This window comes from Macrobrachium rosenbergii, chromosome 25, assembly GCF_040412425.1.
Source record: "Macrobrachium rosenbergii isolate ZJJX-2024 chromosome 25, ASM4041242v1, whole genome shotgun sequence".
Lineage (NCBI taxonomy): Eukaryota > Metazoa > Arthropoda > Malacostraca > Decapoda > Palaemonidae > Macrobrachium > Macrobrachium rosenbergii.
In genome coordinates, this window is record NC_089765.1 from 40,302,858 (window position 1) to 40,325,405 (window position 22,548).

A 22,548-nucleotide genomic window follows, 5' to 3' on the forward strand; every position below is an offset into this window, starting at 1 on the left:
TTTCTTTAACGTTAATTGTCTTGAGCGTGGCGATCAGGTTTGTCTATAAAAAAAAACAGACAGTTTGTGGCTATTATTGAAAATTGAATTTCACAGCGGGTTAGTGGTTTATCATCTTGTTCCCGCACCGAAATCAAGATATTATTATTATTATTATTATTATTATTATTATTATTATTATTATTATTATTATTATTATTATCTTGAGTTTGCTGCCCTGACACACATATTCACACACACACGCTCTCTCTCTCTCTCTCTCTCTCTCTCTCTCTCTCTCTCTCTCTCTCTCTCTCTCTCTCTCTATGTATGTATTTATGTATGTATTTTAAGCAGCTGAAATACGAAGGTATTCGATGTAACAGAAGTAGATGATATTGATGTTGTTAGCAAAACTTTCCTTTTGTATTAATTATTGTTAACTCTCCACGGCAAAATCTTCAACAAATGTCTTCGGTGAATTGTTTTGCGTGATGAAATGTTTGTCTCTTGGACGTCGGAATTCAGGTTCCGAATCGCGCGTTTTTCTTCGGGAATTGGGGAAGACCGCGGAAGACAAGCTCCAGGGAACGGGGAAGAGAAGAAAATCGAGTTCATCTTTGCAATTCATCGAAAATTTAACGCAATTACTTCACCCTCTCCTAAAGGTATTATATTGTTCGGACGCTCCTCTGGTTTTTAGGGGACTGAACGGTGTCTCGCAAATTCATAGCATTTCATGAGTTCAAACAATTTAGAATCGTCTCTCTTGAGGCGTTAATCCTATTTATCAGCAGGCAAATTTTGACGGATCTTTTTTTATTTTGAGTTGCGCTCGTTGCTTATATATTCATGTAGTATATACTGTATATGTGTGTATGTATATATATGTATATATATATTTATAAATATATATATAATATATATATATGTATAAATATGTGTGTAAACATTACAGAAATACATAGATAATCACGCGCGCGCGCACACACACACACACACACACCATATATATACGTATGATTATATATGTATATATAATATATATTTGTGTATACACATACATTCATACATACACATATACATATATATATATATATGTATATATATATATATATATATATATATATATATTCACATATTTACATGTATAAATGCACTCTTGCATATATATATCATCTTTCCCATGGCGTATGCTAATGTGCCTAGTAGACGGGAATAGTCCTACGTCGTCTGAAAATGGCCACAACTATCACAAACAGTTTCTAATGGCTAGTTACACATGCCAGTTGCGGAGTGACTTCTTGCTTCCATTAGCCTTAATGATGAGTGTATTGACATTGAGATTTAAAGGTTTGTTTCGTGAGACCCTTAAAAAATATAAAATTTGTTTTTAATTCAAGAGTGTCTTCCCCTATTTTTGATCCTGGGTAGTAGTTTTAAACATTCTTTCAATGCAATTTTGATGAAATATTTGTAAAAACTTACAGGTATGTATGAATGGTAAGAAATTTCTCCTGCAATAAATATCTTATCAATATCTTTGTTGAAAACTTCTGTAATTGTGTAATTGTTTTCAGTGATACCGGCATTAATCATACTTCGCTTTGTTGTTTCATATTTTCCTCTTGAATATCGCAATACAGTCATTTATAATTCCAATGCATTTATTTGAGAAATGGAGAACAGAGCTGGAGATAAATCTCAGAGGAACAGAGAAATGAGTCTGGGTAATTCATTCTGAAAGCTTGGCACTTATGGCACCCTTTATGAAAGATGGTGTAACGTGTTGGTGGCTCTTTCTGAGCTTTTTTCCCTCACTTTTATTACTATTTGGAACGAGGTGCTATACACTTTATTGTATTTTTTCGGCTGAATGAGGTTACGCTTGGCTATACATGCAATAACTTTTGTTTGGTATAATAACTTTCAAAGAACTGTGTTCTGAGTAAATTTGATTCATAATTAATTGCACGAGAGGAATCAAGTATTAGGGCATACTTATTGGAAAACTCTTCAGTGACAGGAAATAATTCTCGGCAGGCGAATGACTTCATAAATCGCGAACTTAGGGTATATATTGTGATATGTTTTTTTGGGGGGGTTCCTAAATGGGTAAGACGTGTGTTTAATATCCCTACAGGACCGACTGCTTGCTTTTGTGTGTCTGTATTTGTGGGTATGTCTGTGTGTCTTGGTTGATTATGGTTATTCTTAAGGAACGATATACCTTTATATTTGTGTTACTTTTTATTTTAGCTAATAGTCATTTTATTTTTTACATTTGTGTTGGTGGATGACCTTTATGTTTTACATAGCACGTATGGTAATCGTTTATACTTGTGTTTGTATCTTAATTTTTTGGTACTTTGGTATGTACATCTCTCTCTCTCTCTCTCTCTCTCTCTCTCTCTCTCTCTCTCTCTCTCTCATCATCATCATCATCATCATCATCATCATCATCATTCATCAACATCCCTTCACCCTTCTTTTTCTTCCAATTATTTTTCCATTATCAGCACATAGAATGTGTTCACCCTTCCCAATCGTCTTCATTTTTCTCGTCTTTTCATTCCTTGATTATCCGTCGCCTTCCCTTCTTCTCCACTCATCTCACTCTTGTTGTCTCCTTCCCTCTTTCCCTGCCCTCATTCTCTTGTTCGTGGATGGCCCGATGGTATGTTTAGACGCCTTTTCCGGTGCGGATAAATAACAGTTGAGAAGGAAAGAATCTCACTCTTATGTCACTCATTTTATTTTCCTGTGGGACGAGTTTGTAGGAATTTGAACGAAGCATCGAAAAGGCAAAATGGTCTCGAGCCATAAGGGAACTAGTTAAGAGATGAAAACAGATAATGGCAAAGTTTTTACAAGTTCCATTTTTCGTAAAAACTTGCTTTTTTAAGGTATTATTGTGTGTGAGTGAAGTATAACCTGTTTTTTATTAACCTCCTGTGAAGAAGTGAAATTTTCATTTACGATGTTAGCCGGTTATTTTTAAACTGGTGTGTGTCCATGAAAAGTGACAGCAATGTTTAAGTAATTTTACAGATGAATAGTGCTTGTAATGTATCAAGTACGTTATGTTGTTCTGAATTTGTGATAGCCAACGGTGCAGTGCCAAACCCTCGGGCCATCTATGTTATACGGGAATAATAAATACTGTATATGGTGTACATTGCGTTTTATATATAGCGAGATTTTTAGTATACATATATGTCTGTTATATGAATTGATAAATAGACGGAGATAGAGTAAAGTTGATTATATTTTTATTAGTGAGTTTTATCTGTCAACAAACGGATGGTTTATACTGAATGTTATTCTGACGACAGTGTCGGAGTGTTTTTTTATTCATTTTCCAAACTAAAAAACTCACTATATAAAACGCAATGTGCACCCATAGACAGTATTTATTTATATTTTTGTGTCAGCTGTTGCAGGTTTACAGTGATTTTTTTTTTATCATTTGTTGTTTTTGTCAGAAACGCTTTCTTTGTTCGTAAGATGGCATCCTTTTCCTCTGTTCCCTTAATACTCTTCTGTTTCTTCTGTTCCCTTAATACTCTTCTGTTTCTTCTGTCCCCCTAATACTCTCCTGTTTCTTCTGTTCCCTTAATACTCTTCTGTTCCCTTAATACTCTTCTGTTTTTTCTGCCCCCCTAATACTCTCCTGTTTCTTCTGTTCCCTTAATACTCTTCTGTTTCTTCTGTTCCCTCAATACTCTTCTGTTTCTTCTGTTCCCTTAATACTCTTCTGTTTCTTCTGTTCCCTCAATACTCTTCTGTTTCTTCTGTTCCCTTAATATTCTTTTGTTTCCTCTGTTCCCTTAATACTCTTCTGTTTCTTCTGTTCCCTTAATACTCTTCTGTTTCCTCTGTTCCCTTAATACTCTTCTGTTTCTTCTGTTCCCTTAATACTCTTCTGTTTCTTCTGTTCCCTTAATACTCTTCTGTTTCTTCTGTTCCCTTAATACTCTTTTCCTCTACCTATTTGTTTTGTATCGACCTGCGATCTCTCAGGCTGCAGGAGTGTGTGTGTGTTTCCCCTCCTCCTGTATTTGGTGATTCATCATTTGTTTAATAGCCTTGTTTATTTGTTGTTTGTCTTGGTGTTCTCACATTCCGCGGGTGAAGTGTTTGCGAGAGAGCTTTTGTAATCTCCCTCCTCTCTTTAGAAGCTGGTAGGTGAAATAAAAGAGTTTTCTGGAGCCTATTATGTTTGTTGTTGTTGTACTTGTAATAAGTTCTGGTTATGACACTTCCTTTATGAAGCCGTATGGATCATGAAACAAACATGGCCTGAGATTGCTTGTTGATAGGCTTCCTCTTCATTGTGTTTAATTATGAAATAACGAAATAGTTATCTTAGATTACTCAAAAGTTGTAAGTTATTCAGATATGTAAAACACCGGTAAGATCGAGAAGAATATTATGGATTTCATGTAATGAAATAAAGGGAGAATGCTTTTCTCAAAAAATGCATCATATAAGTTTTACTTATTGGCTGGGCTATAACTTTAATTTTGTAACTGAAAGATTATAGTAATTATTAGCTTTCATTAATCTGTGAGATCACTATATAATTCTTTACTCCCAAATATCTTGCGACTAGTTTCATCCCAGTGGGCTGGGAATTACCTCGTCGGACCGCCACACCCCGCTTTGGCAGTTGTACGTAGTTTTACAGAGCAGTGAACACTTCCGTCTTTCTGTCTCCTCCCTAACGGCTAGATACGTAATTCATTGCACAGGTCAACGGAGGCACAACCTGATTTTAGGAATCGTGCTCATTCGTCTGTCTGCGTGAATTTGAGTTTGTGTTACATTTGATTACATTCAATACATTATTAGTTATTTGCAGAGAACGGAATCTGGAAGGCATTGCATCACCCAGAAGACTCGAGAGGCTTCCTGGCGTGTAGGCCTATGTTCCTCAATTATTCGTTTCATAGAGATGGCTGGCCATATAGGTTAGGCCTACCAGGAACGGATAGAGATTACGGTTAATTGTTGGAAGATGAAGCCATAAATAGAGAACAGGAATGCTACAAGTTACAAAAATGTCGTTATCATGCGAACAAAAAATGGAAATAAAAGTCACTAAGAAAGGTTAAATGAAATGGACGTTTGTAACTGGAATAAGTACAAATTTTATTATTTCAAGTAAAATCACTGTTCATTGAAATTTATACTTTATATAGACTTTTCTCAAGAATCCTCTCCAAACAGAAATGTGAATGTTTGACCTTCAACAGAAAGAGATGGAAAAGTTGCACTAGTTTTGTGTTCCTGTTTACTCGTAGCCTCCCATACCTTATATGAAATTTTGTTGAACAAAATATTGTATTACGGTAATTGCTATGACTGTCATGGAAGAATTAATTTAATATTTTGAAACACATAATCGTAACGTTGATATCGAGGCCCATTTACCTATTGGTTTTGCATTTTCATAACGGATGGATAATATATATATATATATATATATATATATATATATATATATATATATATATATATATATATATATATGCATATATATATGTATGTATATGTATGTATGTATGTATGTATGTATAACTGAATCCCGAAAATGTGGAACGTGATGAATATATAAATAAAGACAAAATCCACGAAGTAAAGAGAAACAGTGGAGTGCTGCAAGGCCTTTCGACTTATTGTCCTTTACTTAGCCGACTGAAGAAATATGAAAATGAGTTTACAAAGAAAGCTCATATAAATAACAGATTTCTTCAGTCTGCTAAGTAAAGGAAGATAAGTCGAAAGGCCTTGCAGCACTCCATTGTTTATTTTTTCTTCGTGGATTTTGTCTATGTATATATATATATATATATATAATTTATTTATTTGTTTATTTATTAATAAAGATAGATACCAAGAAAGATATTACAGGAAATATTGAAAATTTATAGAATGGGTTGTTATAATGATAGTATCAGGATAATGACTGATATTGCCAGTTTTATCCATCGTGTGAATTTCGTTTCAGTTAGTGATGGAAGAAGCCAAAAGGAAAGAAAACAAAAGATACAGTAGCAGGTTGACCAGCGGACACATCTCATGCTTTTTACTAGCCCTTTTCTCCATTTGATAAATATTGCCAAAGTACTTTAGTTTTCTGTAAAAGAAAACTATTGTGCCGCCTTTGTCTGTCCGTCCGCCCTCAGATCTTAAAAACTACTGAGGCCAGAGAGCTTTAAATTGGTATGTTGATCATCCACCCTCCAATCATCAGGCATACCAAATTGCAGCCCTCCAACCTCAGTATTTTTAAAAATTTTATTCAAGGTTAAAGTTAGCCGTAATCTTGCGTCTGCCAACGCTACAGGACAGGCCATGGCCGGGCCGTGGTTAAAGTTTCATGGGCCGCGGTTCATACAGCATTATACCGAGACCACCGAAAGATAGATCTATTTTCGGTGGTCTTGATTATACGATGTACAGAAAACTCGACTGCGCCGAAGAAACTTCAGCGCATTTTTTACTTGTTTAGTATTGCAACACGTCAGCTAGTGAGAGAACTTCGTGCAACAATGTTTGTTGAATTGGGCCGTGCTGCAGCATTCGCCCCAATCGGGAGCAATCCCGGAGAAGGAAACGAACTGATTCTGGGAATAGAAAAGAAAACCCTGTCAAAGGCTATATCAAGCTCGGTCTTTGCAGTCTGGACTTCAAAAAAAGCAGCGCCAATGATATTTTTCTACTTTTGACATTATAAGGCCCAATTTTGTGTTTTTAGGTCATACAGTTTTAGATTTAGATGGGATATTTTCCTAATGAAGGTATTTTGCTTAGTCTTCGTGTTTTTATATATTGAATATTCAAAACTAAATGGCTGTTCGATGTATTTTTTTATGTTACTTTTGAAGTAGAAGAATGTTGGCTGTCAAGAAGCCCTATTGTTCTTCTAGGCAAACATACGAATGAGGGACTTAAAAAAACAAACTTGGAGTGATGGAATAAAACACGATTTAGGTTCCAAGTATGATTTTCAATTAAATAACATACCTCTTATTTAACATAAGAAATTATTGAGATGAGATCCAACTTTATTACCTCTGGGAAAGTATCCCCTTCTCAATCAGTCACAGATACATGAACTACGCCCGTTGCCCATATTACACTTCACTGTTTTGCTATTGCATTGTAGTTATCTCAGATATATATCACATTACTGCACCCTTTTTATCTCTGCAATTTTGTGACCACTGCACGCAAGATTTTGGTCAATAAGCTAACTTATCGAACGCTCCTTTTCCATCTAATTTCATTCGGATAGTCTTGAACAGAATCTTTGGCTTTATTCACCAAGGACTGCAGTCTTTTAGAGTGGGCCCGTTCGATCAATGTCCATAAGGAGATATAAACCTCAGACCCAAAGATTTGTTTCCAATTCTGCGAGATTTAGAAGGTCGTTGAAGGCTAGGCCTAAAACCAAGGTAAAGGCTTTATGGGTGGCCAGGAAGCCCGAAAGCCTTAGGTGGTCTTGTAATCCAGAAAAAAAAGTAAAATTTGTCACTTTGTATTTTATTCACGTTTGGAATACACAGAAATAATCTCATTGTAATGTTTAAAATTATTTCAGAATGGTATTAATTAAGGTGTTTGCAACTGATAAACCAAAAATTTTCTTAAGGTTTGGATGTGGGGCAGCTGGTTTCTTAAATTCAAATTTTATGACTGACTATGAGGCAAACAGACGGACAGAGCATCGGTTGGATAGTCGTGCTGTTAAGCAGTTAATCCATTTTACTGCTGTTATGAAAATTACGTTAAATCCTTTAACTTTTTTTTTTCTTAAATTCAATTTTCCTTTGATTGTTCATGAAAGTTATAGAAATGGATCGAGACAAAAATCTGACATAATAAAAGTTAGTTATTGGAATATTCTTTGGCTTTACAGTGAGGCGGATGTACTTAGTCGTTATTTGACTAAATCGTATTGATTGTTACGTCTGTTTAAACGGAAGTGTTGCAACCTTCTTACTTCCTTTAAGGAGGTGATTCTTTCAAAAATCTGTTTTAGCCAGAGTAAACATTGTACATCTAGATTTTTTCTTTTATAAGTGAATAGTGTCACATTAAAATTTGCTGGAAAAGTCTGAAACTTGTTAAATGTGGTGTCCAAGACTACTTGACATTAAGTAGACATATGTGAATAACTCCTTGGTCTCCGTAATGAGTATTTTCTCGTTGTGTCCCTGTCATGAATGTTACTTATCAGTGATGAATGCTATAACACCTGTACGAATTATGAACTTGGTATGTTGAGGATGTGACAGAAAAAGGCGGGTATCCAACAGCAGAGAGAGCGAGAATATTTTATGAATATCATATGAATACTCTCACCCCAGTGGGGTGGGGACCACTTAATAGCATGGTATATATTTTGGCAGAGTAATGAACACCTAAGCTTGGTTTTACTCTTTCCTTTTCTCTTGCTTCACCATAGCTGTGACCCACAACTTGGTAGAGCATACATTGCTTGGGTCAGCAGAGGCACACAGTTTTTAGGGAATCCAACCGTTTGTCTTTCTTCTTCTCGTTTAAGAGTCGCACAAGGGTCGTCTAGTTGTAAGCTGTCGGTTTTACCATCCAGGTTACGATGCCACTGAAAGTACAAAAATATTGTCATGATGGCTCAGACCAATTTCCTTCTTTTTATCGTCGATTTGGGGGCTTTCTTCAACTCGTATAAAGTGTTTTGAATAACTTTGTCACCGTCTTTTGTCTATCCCATACAGTACCTACAAAGCTATTATTTTCACCATGAACGATTCCGTTATATCTGGATCGGGTTTTCAATAAATCGTGAAGATCAAAGAGTGATTGAGATAATGATTTAAGAATAAACAAAATGTGCGCTATTGGCTACAAGTAAATTTGCTCTCTCAGAACTGAAGCAACCGAGGTAGATTTGGGCTTTGCTTTGGTCGGAAGGAGCGTTTTCAGCGGGTCTCTCTCCCTTAAGATGATGAATCTTTCTGAGTTAGCAAACATACAGGCAGGGCATTTTTTGTTTACACTGAAAGAAGTTTCCGAGAAGTAGAGAGAGAGAGAGGACGTAAGCTCCAGACGTAGGATTTGGGTAAACAGAAAGAAAACGAAACGAAAAGTAAATAAAAGCATTTCATAAGTAAATTGTCTCGAAGGTGCTTGCACTTACAGACGCACATATGTCTGCTTTTTAAAGATGAGCATTATATTTCTGTATGCATTCAGATTTTAATAACAAACTTATTGCAGTTTAGGCCTTACCTAATTTTAATAAGTTATTATTATTATTATTATTATTATTATTATTATTATTATTATTATTATTATTATTATTATTAAGATGAACCCTATTCATTGGAATAAGCCCTGGGCCATTGACTTGAAATTCAAGCTTCTAAAGAATATGGTGTTCATTAAAAAGAAGTAAGATTGGGGTAAAAGGGAATACAGAAAGAAGAGAGCTCGCCTATTGAAAAAGAAAAAATAAATGAACAAACTGAATAATTGATATATAGGTGTTATCAGAAAAATTATTATCGATTCTCATCCTGGAATGGAGGTCATTTTGAACACTTTAACAAGAAGACATGCGTTTTATGCATTCCCAAATGTGTTCACACTCTTTTATGTGTTGAGCCTTTTTCAGCAATGTGTTCATATATACGGACTTAATAACAAACACACAAACAGACGAATCACATTTACACTACCAAGTCTCTGTGACAATAAAACATTAAAGCTGCCTTCTGTGAAGCTTCATGGTAGATTCCTTGTGTCTTTCCCCCTCCAGAACAGGTAGAATGCTTTGGGGTTGAAATCCTTTTATCTCTACTCGAGGGGTCTGGAAGTTTTTTGGCATAAATTATGAGAGGGTGCATGCACTTAGAATCTCTCAGATTTTCATTTTCTTCTTTCTTCCGTGGCTCATACACGTCGCGTTTTGGTCGTGTTTTTATGGGAAGTTATTTCATTAACTATTTTTCCTACATAGAAATTACTGAATTGCATTTTGCACCATTTGCTTGATATGATAATTATTCCTAGTTAAATATGCTTTGCATATCATATAATTCATTTTACAGTTAATATTTTCCCCCTTTTCCTCCCTCATAACTCACGAAATGTTTCTGATTAGAAGAAATAATTTTGTGAACGTGACTGTAATTGCCATAATATTTAACAGTTAGTTATAATGAGAAAATCTGTTTATATTGAGTGGAAGTTTCCGTCATATTCACTAGATCAAAAGTAGTAAAATAAAGAAAGCAGAACAGTTCCACAATTAAGATAATTAGAGAGCTTAACATCTGTGAATGTATGCTTTGAAGATGTGCTTTGATGTGTCTCTTCTTTCGTAGCTGAAATGGAGTAAAACAAAGTCCAATTGTTCAGGCCAGAAGGAAGGAGATGGTAATGACACATCAGAGAGAAAGAGAGAGAGATAGACCCATTTGCTCTTTTCCATAACTTAGTTCCGTCCCTTCTCTTTCTCACTGGGGAATCTTCCTGTATAATAATCTTGCTTGTTTCTAACATTTTTCTCTTCAGGTAAATTTGCTCTCTCTCTCTCTTTCTCTCTCTCTCTCTCTCTCTCTCTCTCTCTCTCTCTCTCTCTCTCTCTCTCTCTCTCTCTCTCTCTCGTAAGCGTACAGTAAACCCAGTAGTAGAGACATAATGTTTTCACAAAATGAAACTTTTATAAGTATTTATTTTCAAGTGGAAAAAGAACACGCTCTACAAAACATGTTTTTTTCGATAAGTAAGGTTAAATTCATTTTCATGTTATTCCCCGGAAAATAAGAGAGAGAGAGAGAGAGAGAGAGAGAGATAGAGAGAGAGAAATGTTTTTACCACTCATAAATTTACTTCGATTATTCATCCATCTCTGGAAGTTATGTTCCATTGGGACTGATTTTCATGCAGAGCGCAAAGACCAGACCGAGCAGATTCTGCATCTGCCGAGATTATGGGCCATTGCAGGCATTGGAGAGACGGAGATTTCGAATCTCTCTCTCTCTCTCTCTCTCTCTCTCTCTCTCTCTCTCTCTCTCTCTCTCTCTCTCTCTCTCTCTTGCTGTTCTAATGGAGATGGCATCCGTTATTTTGTAAGTGTTGACTGGAGATCTTAATTAGGGATTAACCCTTTTTTATTTACCAGTGCTTCTAAAACCGACCGAAGTGAGATTAAAATGAATAGATAAATAATAAATAAACCTATAGCGAGTATTGAGAGCCGTTTCAGATTTTGCTGTTGGCTTGATCAGTAATGATCATTGCAGTATAAAAGAAATGTAAAAGAAATTAAATGAAATTAAGAGCCAATCCATGCCAGTTTTGATTCAACTCACTTTTCAACTTTTCCAGCCTCGGAAAGCGCCCATCAGCCTTTTACCTCAAATAGAAGTAAGGTTTGGCTTGGAATGTTTAGCACTTACTGCGTGAGTTTTCAGCTCACTGCTTTTATCTCAGGGACGAAAAACCGCTAGCCTCAATATGAGTCTCTCTCTCTCTCTCTCTCTCTCTCTCTCTCTCTCTCTCTCTCTCTCATACACATGCTGCTTTATGATTGAGAGTCTCATCAGTTAGCATCTTAGTAATTTTTATTCGGCATAGCAAGTCGTCTGTCTCCACTTGTTTGGGACTTGGAAACGAGATATTTATATTCTGATCACAAGAAGTAATTTTTATTTCAAAAGAAAACTAAACGAAAGTCAAACAGTATCGACTACATGCAACACTAGGATGCATTCAAAATCCCATCGTCTGCCATACAAGGATCGTCGTCTAAATGGAAGAAAATCAGCGAAGTACTTCAGTCATGTTTCATTCATATTTTTTATTTTAATTAAGGATGTAATATTCATCGTGTGTCCCGTAATAACTACCTTCTGAAGTCCACGCCGTTGTCAGTTAAATCATACGGGACAGACAATTTTACGAATCCATAACTATAAGTTTAGCGAGTACATGAATGACACTCGTACGAATAGGAAGCATATTATGGTTGCATGGCAGACATTGGTACGAATGCTTGACAGATGTTTATACTAACGTATAACTTACTTTCACATGAAAGTTTGAAACATCTACGCAAATTTGTCACATAGTTTGAACGGAATCATGACATTTCCACAAATACCGTGATATAATTTGTAGCAAATACATGGGAACTGCTCACATGAATATATATGTTGCAAACATTACGAAAAGTCATGCACTCATTTACAAGCTTACTGTTGAATGACTTTCGTTAGTTCCTTGAATTCCTGAGGTTAAAATTTCCCTTTATGATCAAGTTAATTTCTGAGGAAGTCATTTCTAGATTAAGCTGTATTTCATACCATCTGCTCCATGTTAAGAGACCAGGGGACCTTCCTCATTACTCATTCATATTATGAATGTGTACGAGTCTCATCTATTAACTAAGTTTCATCGTCTTTGTTTTTCTGTTTTATTTCTCCTATTTGGTTCTTTCTTTACTTCTATATTTTCTCTGTACTGTGGTGCGTTTCTTTGTTTGGCGGTGCATGAAACGGCTAATATTGTGGATGTTGTCTGCACTGCGAGGTCACCTACGTTTCAGGGGTATAGATGAATGTTGCAGTAACTATTATTTTGTATTTATTTAGCTAAGCCCTGTTTGTGAAAACGGCGTAATGTTGAGATCTTTATATATAGTATTCTCTGTCTCTGTTTATATAATATATATTATATGTATATATATATATATATATATATATATATATATATATATATATATATATATATATATATATATATATATATATGTGTGTGTGTGTGTGTGTGTGACTGTGAAATATTTTCTGTTAAACAGAATTCCATCTAATAAAAGGAGCCCATAAAAACGCCAAAATGTAGAAAGTTAAGGCTACATTTCGGGGAACAACTGTCTCCCTCTACAGGCAGATAATTAATTAAATGAGAGTTACAGAAAAGCAGTATTATACCAAGAGATCCAGAGGTCAGCCGTTACGTCAGTCCAGTTGACAGGTTCTCCTTAATCTTCTTAATCGTTGGTTGGAGGAAGATTTTATCGATAATATCTGAGTCCCAAGCTCCTTGTGAGAGGTTCATCGTATTTCTTTTGTTTAAGCAATGCTGATTCTAACATCTGGCTTTTGAATTGACAATTGATGCTGTAAATTATACATGACAAATTCCAGTTTATTCTGTGATTATGGTTATTTATTTGGTTAAAAATAGCTGAGCTCTGTTGGCCATACAGAGATTAATGCAACATAAACGTTCAGTTAGGTATGGCCAACAGAGCTCAGATATTTTTATCCACACAAATAACCATAATCACTGAATAAACTGGAATTTGTCACGTATAATTTACAGCAGCAAATGTCGATTCAAAAGCCTGATGGTAGAACCAGCATTGATTAAACAAAGAAATAAGATGAAATTCTCAGAAGGAGCTTGGGATTCAGATATTGTAGATAAAATCTTCCTCCAACCAACGATTAAGAAGATTAAGGAGAAATTGTCAATTGGAGTGGCATAACGGCTGATCTCTGGATCTCTTGGTATAAATACTGCTTTTCTGTAACTCTCATTTCATCCATTATGTGCCTGTAGAGACAGACAGTTGTTCTCCGAAATATAGCCTTAACTTTCTACATTTTGGTGTTTTATGGGCTCCTTTTATATATATATATATATATATATATATATATATATATATATATATATATGTAAATTAACATCAAAAGGTGTCCCCTATCCAGAGGTTGTTCCAGAGAAATACAGCACAATAGCCACTGACGCATCCATTCAGTTGTTCTTAAACAACATGTACCATACGAAGAGTTCATCTCCATAGCTTTAGCCTGTTTTCTCTTCTTTCATTTACATTCAACAGCCACACTTCACTTCCATAAAGTTCATAAAGGAGAGGTGGCACAGCTTTCCATTCGCACATTCTCACCTTGGTTACCACAGAAATTCAAAGTTTTTTACTATCTTTAGCAGACACCCTGCTACCTTCCGCGGTTCGCCTATTATGTGACTCACCTCTTCTCTCATCCCAAATTCTCTCATTTCCAATACAAATATTGGTTGTTGTATCGCCCTGGTTTCCATTTACTCTTAAGGCCTTACCATTGTTCATATTTCAGCTTAGCTATCATCTCTTGCAGAAACTTTTAAACTTTCACTAGTTGGTAAAGTTTCGGGTGCTGTCCTTGTAGTGCTGTATCGTATGTGAACATCAGGCATACCACGCTCCATTTATGAATCATTTTCTTATCTCAGAGCTTTGCACCTACATAAACTGCCCTTTCTCTTCCACCTAGAATCAATCCAGCCATATGTTCAGTATATATATATATATATATATATATATATATATATATATATATATATATATATATATATATATATATACATGTGTGTGTGTGTGTGTATTTTATAAATATATATTATGTATATTATATATATATATATATATATATATATATATATATATATATATATATATATATATATATATATATATATATATATATATATATAGATAGATAGATAGATAGATATGTACATGTGGTGCATCATTTTTCTAATCAGGGGGATGACGTGTGGTTATCAATAAATATGAATTTAAATTACGTTGCTTGCATGACGGGTAATTGGGTAATAAAAATGCCAACATTGACTCGTAATCTTTACGATTCTTCATTTAAATTCGGGCTCAGACTCGAGTTCCTAATGCCGTGTAAACTTTGGGTCCGAAGAAGAGGTTCCAAATTCGTTGTCAAATTTCATGCGCAGTGGAAAAAAGTTGGAGATTTATACTCAGAAAGAAATGGTCGCCATTCCGTTAAACTAACGATAGTATTATTATTGTTATACAGATGATGAACCCTATTCATATGGAACTAACCCACAGGGGCCATTGACTGAAATTCAAGCTTCCAAAGAATATGGTGTTCATTAGGAAGACGTAAGAGGAGGTAAAGGGAAATACAAAAGGAAGTTATTTCACTTACACACAGACAAACAGTGTTAACATGATATGGCTTCTTCAAAATTATCGAATATAACTCAGAGGAAAGGAAGACGATTGTTTAACATTTCTGGAACTCTTACAGAAATTAATTTTGACTGTACTGAGATGTTTATTAAGGAGTTATTTTCCCTTTTTTTTCTGAGGTACCGGATATTCGTTCATTAGCATAAAAGCTGCAGCAGCTGATCCTCTGGCGAATGTTGCTCGTGTGGGCCTTTGTTTTTTGTTTTTCTTATCTCAGCTGGACGAGAACTGTATTTTAAAGAAGACTGTAATAGCAAGGATGAGGAAAAAATGAAGAAGAAAAATTGCGGATGCTGAGAAAAGACTGGTTTAATTTGCATATATATATATATATAATGTAAATTTATCATTATTTATACATTTAAGAATATGTTTCGTGCTGCGCTACCATCTTTATTTATTAATTTTATATTATTTTTCTTAGTTTATAAAAACCTCTACAATTATTGAGAGATCCTACTGCTATTGAAGACCTTTTGGTGTTATCTTTTTGTCTTTTGGTTTCTATATATACACATATATAAATATAGTATGTATATACACGCACACACACACATATATATAAACTTTCAGTGAGTTACTGAACATATACCAAGATATATACGCATATATAGAATCTACCGGTAAGTCTTTTACTAGATATGTATGCGGTTGTAATAACCACAATTCTGATTCCGTAACGGGATTCGAACCCGCACCCAGTACGTCAGAATGATATCAACGTTAACCAATTGACCACCGGCGTCAAAAATTGTTTACTTGACTCTTCATTTTGATATGAGGATTTGCAGTGACAGACGTATTAAAAAATGTGAAAGAATCGAGAAGTTAAGAGGTCACTGTGGATATCACAGTTACATGCTCGGGATATTCAACATATGGTAATATTTGCACCATACAGGATGCCAAACATATATGCAAACATTGTTATATACCATGTAGGGAATGCACTGGGTCGATAGAACCAGCGAATCCTTGACACAAATAATGTTATCGCCAGTTGTGCATTGGGAATTAGCCAGACGGTATATCTCAGAGCAAATACAAATTGCTATAGTTCATTATTAAGTTTTTTAGTAAAACCAGGCAAAAAAAGATCATGATATTTATTCTCACTATTTTGTTTTTCAAATAGAAGGACTTACCAAGTCAGCTGTTTAGATTTCTGCTAATATTCTTATTCCTGTAAAACAAGTAGGAAAGTGAAAACAGGAAGCCATTTTGTAAAAAAAGAATTAAAGCGATGAGTAAACCAATTAAGCAAAAGATAAAATCAATCAAAAAGTGAAAAGAGAAGGGTAAATGAAGTAAACAGTATTAAATTTACAAAAACTCTTTTCTTCCAAGAAATAAAAGTACAAAAACTAAAACATGAGAACAGATTTGCTCCAAGCTCATCAGTTATGAAACACCGTTTAGAAAACATCTGGACCGAGCAGCGAAACGCAGTTCCACCAGTTACCCCACCTATTCTATTTTTAGGTACAATTCCCTATCTAATGCCTCCCATTTTTCGGATTTGGATGAAATGTTGGTCCTCTTTGGCGGTAGGGCTCAATCCTAATTAGCCCTATTATCGTGGCAAAAGGCAAAATACAAAGTAATACCATATCAGCCTTCATGCACGCCTTTGGTGGAGTTTGTATCCAGAACGAGTAGCGATTAAGTGCACAAACTCACATGAATATGCCCCGAGGACGTCATATTAGTTCATTCATTAACAGACTTGACTCACTGTGTCCAATGCTGACTGACAAATATAAACATTTATTTCAATGAGGCTTCGATATTGTTTCGTGTATTGTGTGTTTGCTGTTTATAATGAACTCCTCCCTGGCAGCTGCATATGAGGACGGGTCTGAGGGATTATTTAATTAGAACTCGTTTCTTGAGGATTAAGTAGTTTTGGTAAAGACTGGAAAGCTAATGCCGTCTCTTCAAGAGGCTTTAGTTAAAGTTAAGTAGATCTAGTTTAACCGTATCACTGCGCTGATTAACAGCTCTCCTAGGGCTGGCCCGAAGGATCAGATTTATTTTACGTGGCTAAGAACCAATTGGTTACCTAGCAACGGGACCTACAGCTTATTGTGGAATCCGAACCACATTATAGCGAGAAATGAATTTCTATCACCAGAAATAAATTCCTCTTAGTCTTCATTGGCCGGTCGGAGGTTCGAACTTGCGGCCAGCTGAGAACGGAACCCACTCGCCCAACGAGGAACTCAAGAGGCTTTAGACAACAAATGCTACGATGACCAGTTAATGTATCAGTTTTCAGTTTTCTTTAAAGAAAACTATTGTTCCGGCTTTACCTGTTCGTCCTCAGATCTTAAAAACTACTAAGGCTAGAGGGCTGCAAATTGGTATGTTGATCATCCATCCACCAATCACCAAACATACCAAATTACAGCCCTCTGGCCTCAGAAGTTTCTGCTTCATTTAAGGTTAAAGTTAGCCATGATGGTGCGTCTGGCAACGATATAGGACAGGCCACCACCGTGCGGTGGTTAAAGTTTCATGGGCCGCGGCTCATACAGCATTGTACCGAGACCAACGAAAGATAGACCTGTTTTCTGTGGCCTTGATTATACGCTGTACAGAAAACTAGATTGCGCTGAAGAAACTCCGGTGCATTTTTTACTTGTTGATTTAGTTGCTGCAAATTACCTTTTTCCTTTCAAAATGTCATTAGAGAATTACCCTTGCTAAATGAACAGGAGATGCACAGAAAGCTTTGTTGGGGATAATACTGACCCACGGAAAGAGTTAATACGTGAAACAACGACTCCATTGTTAATGTGATATATTCCAACATAGGCATCTCATTACATTAGGGAATGCGAGGGTGGGCTATTTTGCCTTGCCCATTTTAAAGCCGAGGAGGGGACCCGTAAAGGGAGAAGCCGCTCGTTGCTATGGCGTTGCTTTTCGATTATTACCCAAGGTAAAGGTGAGGTTCGAGTTTAGTGATGTGAGGATAGGCCGCCATTTCTGTGCCAGATTGTGCAACTCAGTGAGTTGACGGCATTGCATGTCACCACGATGTCTCTTTATTTTTGATAATGTCGAGCGACTGTTATTTTTTCAACTAAGATGAGAAAGAAACAATAAAGTTATCATCTTAAAAATATATACAGATTGTTATAAAGGCCGAATTGAAAGATAATTTCAAAGAATAAATCTGTAAAGAATACCTCGAAAAAAAAAAAATCTTATGAAATATCACGGGCAAGGAGTTGTAGCTACTGGTAAAAAAAAATCACAAGCATAAACTCCTTTCGAGAGAGAGAGAGAGAGAGAGTGAGAGAGAGAGAGACTCGAAAATCGCATAACGAACAAGACACTGGAAAATCAATACGTTTTAAGAAACTCTTAGCGGCATAAACAAAACAGGAGAAAATATTTCTTGTAGGATGATAAACATATTTTGATATCTGGACGCTTATCAATTCGCTCAGGTTCATTAAATAGCGCAGTGAAGTGTGAGAGATAACTGCCAGGACGGAAAGGAAACCGATATTGTCTAAGAATTATTTTCCACAACTATTCTGTTTTCTTATGCAACTAAAAAGGCAATGTATTATTATGTAACCATGCGGGGTGGATTGCAAGACTGGCGTTGCAGTATTCGTGGTTATCGACGCCGAAGTAAATCGCTTTCGGTTAAAAAACAAGAACAATTTAGATAAAATTTTCCATGAAACATTCTCCCAGCAGTTACATGCTTAATAAGTATATATTTAGCATTGTAATCCTTAAGATAGAATATGAGTATATGACTTATACTTTCAAACGTTCGCATTGTTATGAGAGAGAGAGAGAGAGAGAGAGAGAGAGAGAGAGAGAGAGAGAGAGGATGCTTTGAATATCATTTCATGACAAGGAAATTGGCAACTGTCGAAATAATGGAAGGTAGAGATGATGCAATGCGCAGTATGGATTACATTCGCCGCTCTCCAGCTAACATTATGCAGGGTCCTTGGAGACGACGAATGAAGGTAATGCGGCAATGAACGCACTGGAATTGCAAGATAACGGAGCAAATGAAATTCATATTGTAAGGAATTAGGCGCAGCATACATACTATATATATATATATATATATATATATATATATATATATATATATATATATATATATATATATATATATATATATATATATATATATATATATATATATATATATATATACATACAATGAAAGCAGGGAGGCACACCAACCGGGTCCTTCCTCTGCCTCCACACTCAACGGTTGGTCCTTATTCATATTTTAACTGTTTGTTTTAATGTAACTTATTGTGCATTTTAATATTTGTCACTTAATTTTATTGTACTAATTAGGTATTATTACTTTGTAGCTTGAAAATGATTCCTGCTGGTGGGCTTCGAAACGTTGCAACTGAAGAAGTATGACTTTCTTGACCTGTTGGTGTGCTTCCCTTCCCTGCTTTCATTGTATTGCTGGGTTTTGAGAAACCTCCTCCTGTTGAATATGAATATATATATATATATATATATATATATATATTTTTTTTTTTTTTATAAATATTACTGCTGTTCGCCCTCGTAACATTTGATTGTAAATAATATCAGCCTGACCAAGACCGGGAAAAGCCATTGTCCGCATTAGGAGCGTCTTCAGTTCAAACTTTAACATCCGTTGGAGAAAGGAATAGGTAGCATTTAGGCATTTAACCCCATAGGAGAAATTTCCATATTCAACTTTAAAAATAGGTCGTCCTAAGGTCCTTTTTTCCTTTTTACCTGTCTCTCGTGGCGAATGTTTTAACAGAGCGTAGACGCCTAAGGCATGACTGTAGGCCTGTTTTGACCCAGGCCGGTCAGGGAACGACAGAGAGACTGGAGCATTCGGAGAGACCACATGTCCGACGGGGCCTCTCCTCCCTTTCTTTGTCTATTATCCTATTAGTGAAGTGAAGAAGCAATTGCGAAGACCCCCGGCGGTGTTGGTGCGCACAACGTTCGTCCTAAGGTAAAGTCGCTTTTTGTTCAAAACTTCGCCCATTCTTTTATCCTTTTCTGTATTTCGCATTTCTTTGTTTCTCCTTCATCCCCCACTTACTGTATATGTGTTTACGAAGTCTAGATTAAGCCTCATTATTATATTGTTAGCTTCAACCCCGTTATTCCAGTAAAATACCTAGGATTTAGGGTAAGCAAAATCAGGTTGAATCTCGATGCTTTGTATGCCTCGCGTCCGAATGTTTGGAAGAACCGTTGCGTTTAAAATCAAATTCATCTCAAATATTTTTGTTAAGGTTAATTACCCTTAACTGGCGACCTTTGGCTAATTAACGACTGTCTTTGAGGTTAACTTTTGGCTTCAAGTGGCAGGTTACGTGTAATCTTGGTTTGCAGGGCCGTGAAAACTACGTAAATTGAATAATACATGATCAACCAAGACCCTCACACGTAACATTGGCGACCTTGCGTAGAATCTAAAGTACATTTTAGAGAAAGAATCTGGAGAAAAGGAAATTAAATTACATTAATTCCAAAAAAATAAAAGTCAGATATCGAACTCCATTTCATTCTTCCAAACAAGGAACGAGGCATAATAATAAGCAGTAAAGAGAATAGTTATAACAAGTGTAGCGAGAATTAGCGTATAGGAAAGGGTGCGTCGAGAGCAGAGAGTCATAATTTATAACGTTTAAGACAAGGACATTACCGTGTTCGGATCGTGAATCAAGTCGTTCAAGTAACGAATTCAAAGGCCGAAGCGCGGAGCCCGTTTCATGTACACAAAGTAATATACTAATCGCGTCGGCAATTCCGATCGTTAGTGTTTGCATATAGCGGGAATCATTCAAAAAAAAAAAAAAAACCGTGTCAGTGAAGTAGCAACGAACTGAAATAGTAATTTTACAATAAAGGTACCTTTCAACAACGTAAATTTACGCAGGCAGACTAGCATTTCTCTTTTCATTCTTTTGTTTAATGTCCGGGTGAGAATACGATAACAAAAGACAAAGTTGTTTGGTAATTTAGTTTTCCATCCGTAACGTAAAACGCTATGCATGAGTGGTATATTTAAAGTAAAATCTGGATACCTGCATTTGTTGCGTTGTTTTTTTTTTAATTTGTTTGAAAAAGAAAATACCCGCCATCTTGGATTCCTCCGCCGTGTTCGCGCGATTGTTTTGAAATTGTTCGAACTGTTTGTGAGAGAACGGCCATTTTGGTGTTCCTTCGCCGCCCGAGGTTGTTTTGAAATTTAGGCCTAACGGGACCTTGGCCGCCATCTCAAAGACCTTGTTATTGTGACCACTCTGCCCCCGCCACTCTTGGGGTCATTATGTTTTTTTTTTTTTTTGCTTTTCATGGCGAACCCACCTCCTAATATCTTAGCTAGAAAAAAAACCAAAAGATAATTTAGGCAGGGAAAGATAGGCCTTAGTTAGGAGTAATACCACAAGTTCCTATACGAATACCTGTTATAAAAATCATATAAAGAGAATTTAAAATTTTACGATAAACTTTTGTGACGTCGGCTCCCAGGAAAATTAAGATAATAAAGTAATCCCTAAGGAAGCCAAGACGACGCATCTATATCATTTTATTAAGATCCATGCCATTGTGCATGTATAAAATCTTTGTTTACATGTTCTCAAGCAGCAAGAAATTCGCTGATTGAAAATCTCTCTCTCTCTCTCTCTCTCTCTCTCTCTCTCTCTCTCTCTCTCTCTCTCTCTCTCTCTCTCTCTCTCGTCATTCAAGTAAGCATTCCTAACCTAAGTGTACGTGACCCTCTTCAAAGAAAGAACGGCCTACACTAGGCTAATTAGTTCGAATACAATAAACCAATTAAAAGAAACACCTCTGTCCCACAATAGATGAGGACAAGTTAAGAGTAATTACGATACAGTGATAAACTGTCGGTCACGAGTGAGGCCTGATATCCAGACCGAAGCAAACAGTAGTTTTCACCCTCTGAAAAAAGAAGGGGCCAGCACTGGGGCCGGTACTGGGACCAGCCACTCACGAGGATCTTTAAAGAAAAAAAAAAAAAAAAACCAAATTCACTTTATTCCACAGTGCCAATAATTTGCAGCACTGTCATCACTTGAATAGCTTACTTCTCTATCTCTCTCTCTCTCTCTCTTTTACCTTCCCTTTCTCTCTCATTCGATTGTTGCACTCTGCAGGGGGTGTAGAGTGCCTTTCCTCCCATATAGCCTAGTTGGACTCCAGTAGAGGGTCCCTAGGAACACATTGGCACCATAAGTGCCACTAAAGAAAACAAAAAACAAAAACAAAGAACACAGAAGAGAAGGTTCTTCTGGGACCTAACCTGCACCAGTGCCTAGGGATACTGAGTGCCACCAGTGTGACCTGTACACGGCACACCCAAACTACAGTGCCACCTTTTGAAAGGGTGCCACGTCATTGAAGAGACACTTCCTCGCTGCCCAAGTACGCCCAGTCGACCCGGTTAGACGCCCTTCCCCACCAGAACCATGGCAGCA

The 22,548-nt window shown here is 36.2% G+C and overlaps 1 protein-coding gene across 1 annotated transcript in view; it reads left to right on the forward strand.

Moving 5' to 3' along the window:
* LOC136852592 (WSCD family member AGAP003962-like) overlaps positions 1 to 22,548 on the forward strand; it is an 866,331-nt gene that overhangs the window by 479,903 nt on the left and 363,880 nt on the right. The gene's annotated exons all lie outside the window — the stretch shown is intronic.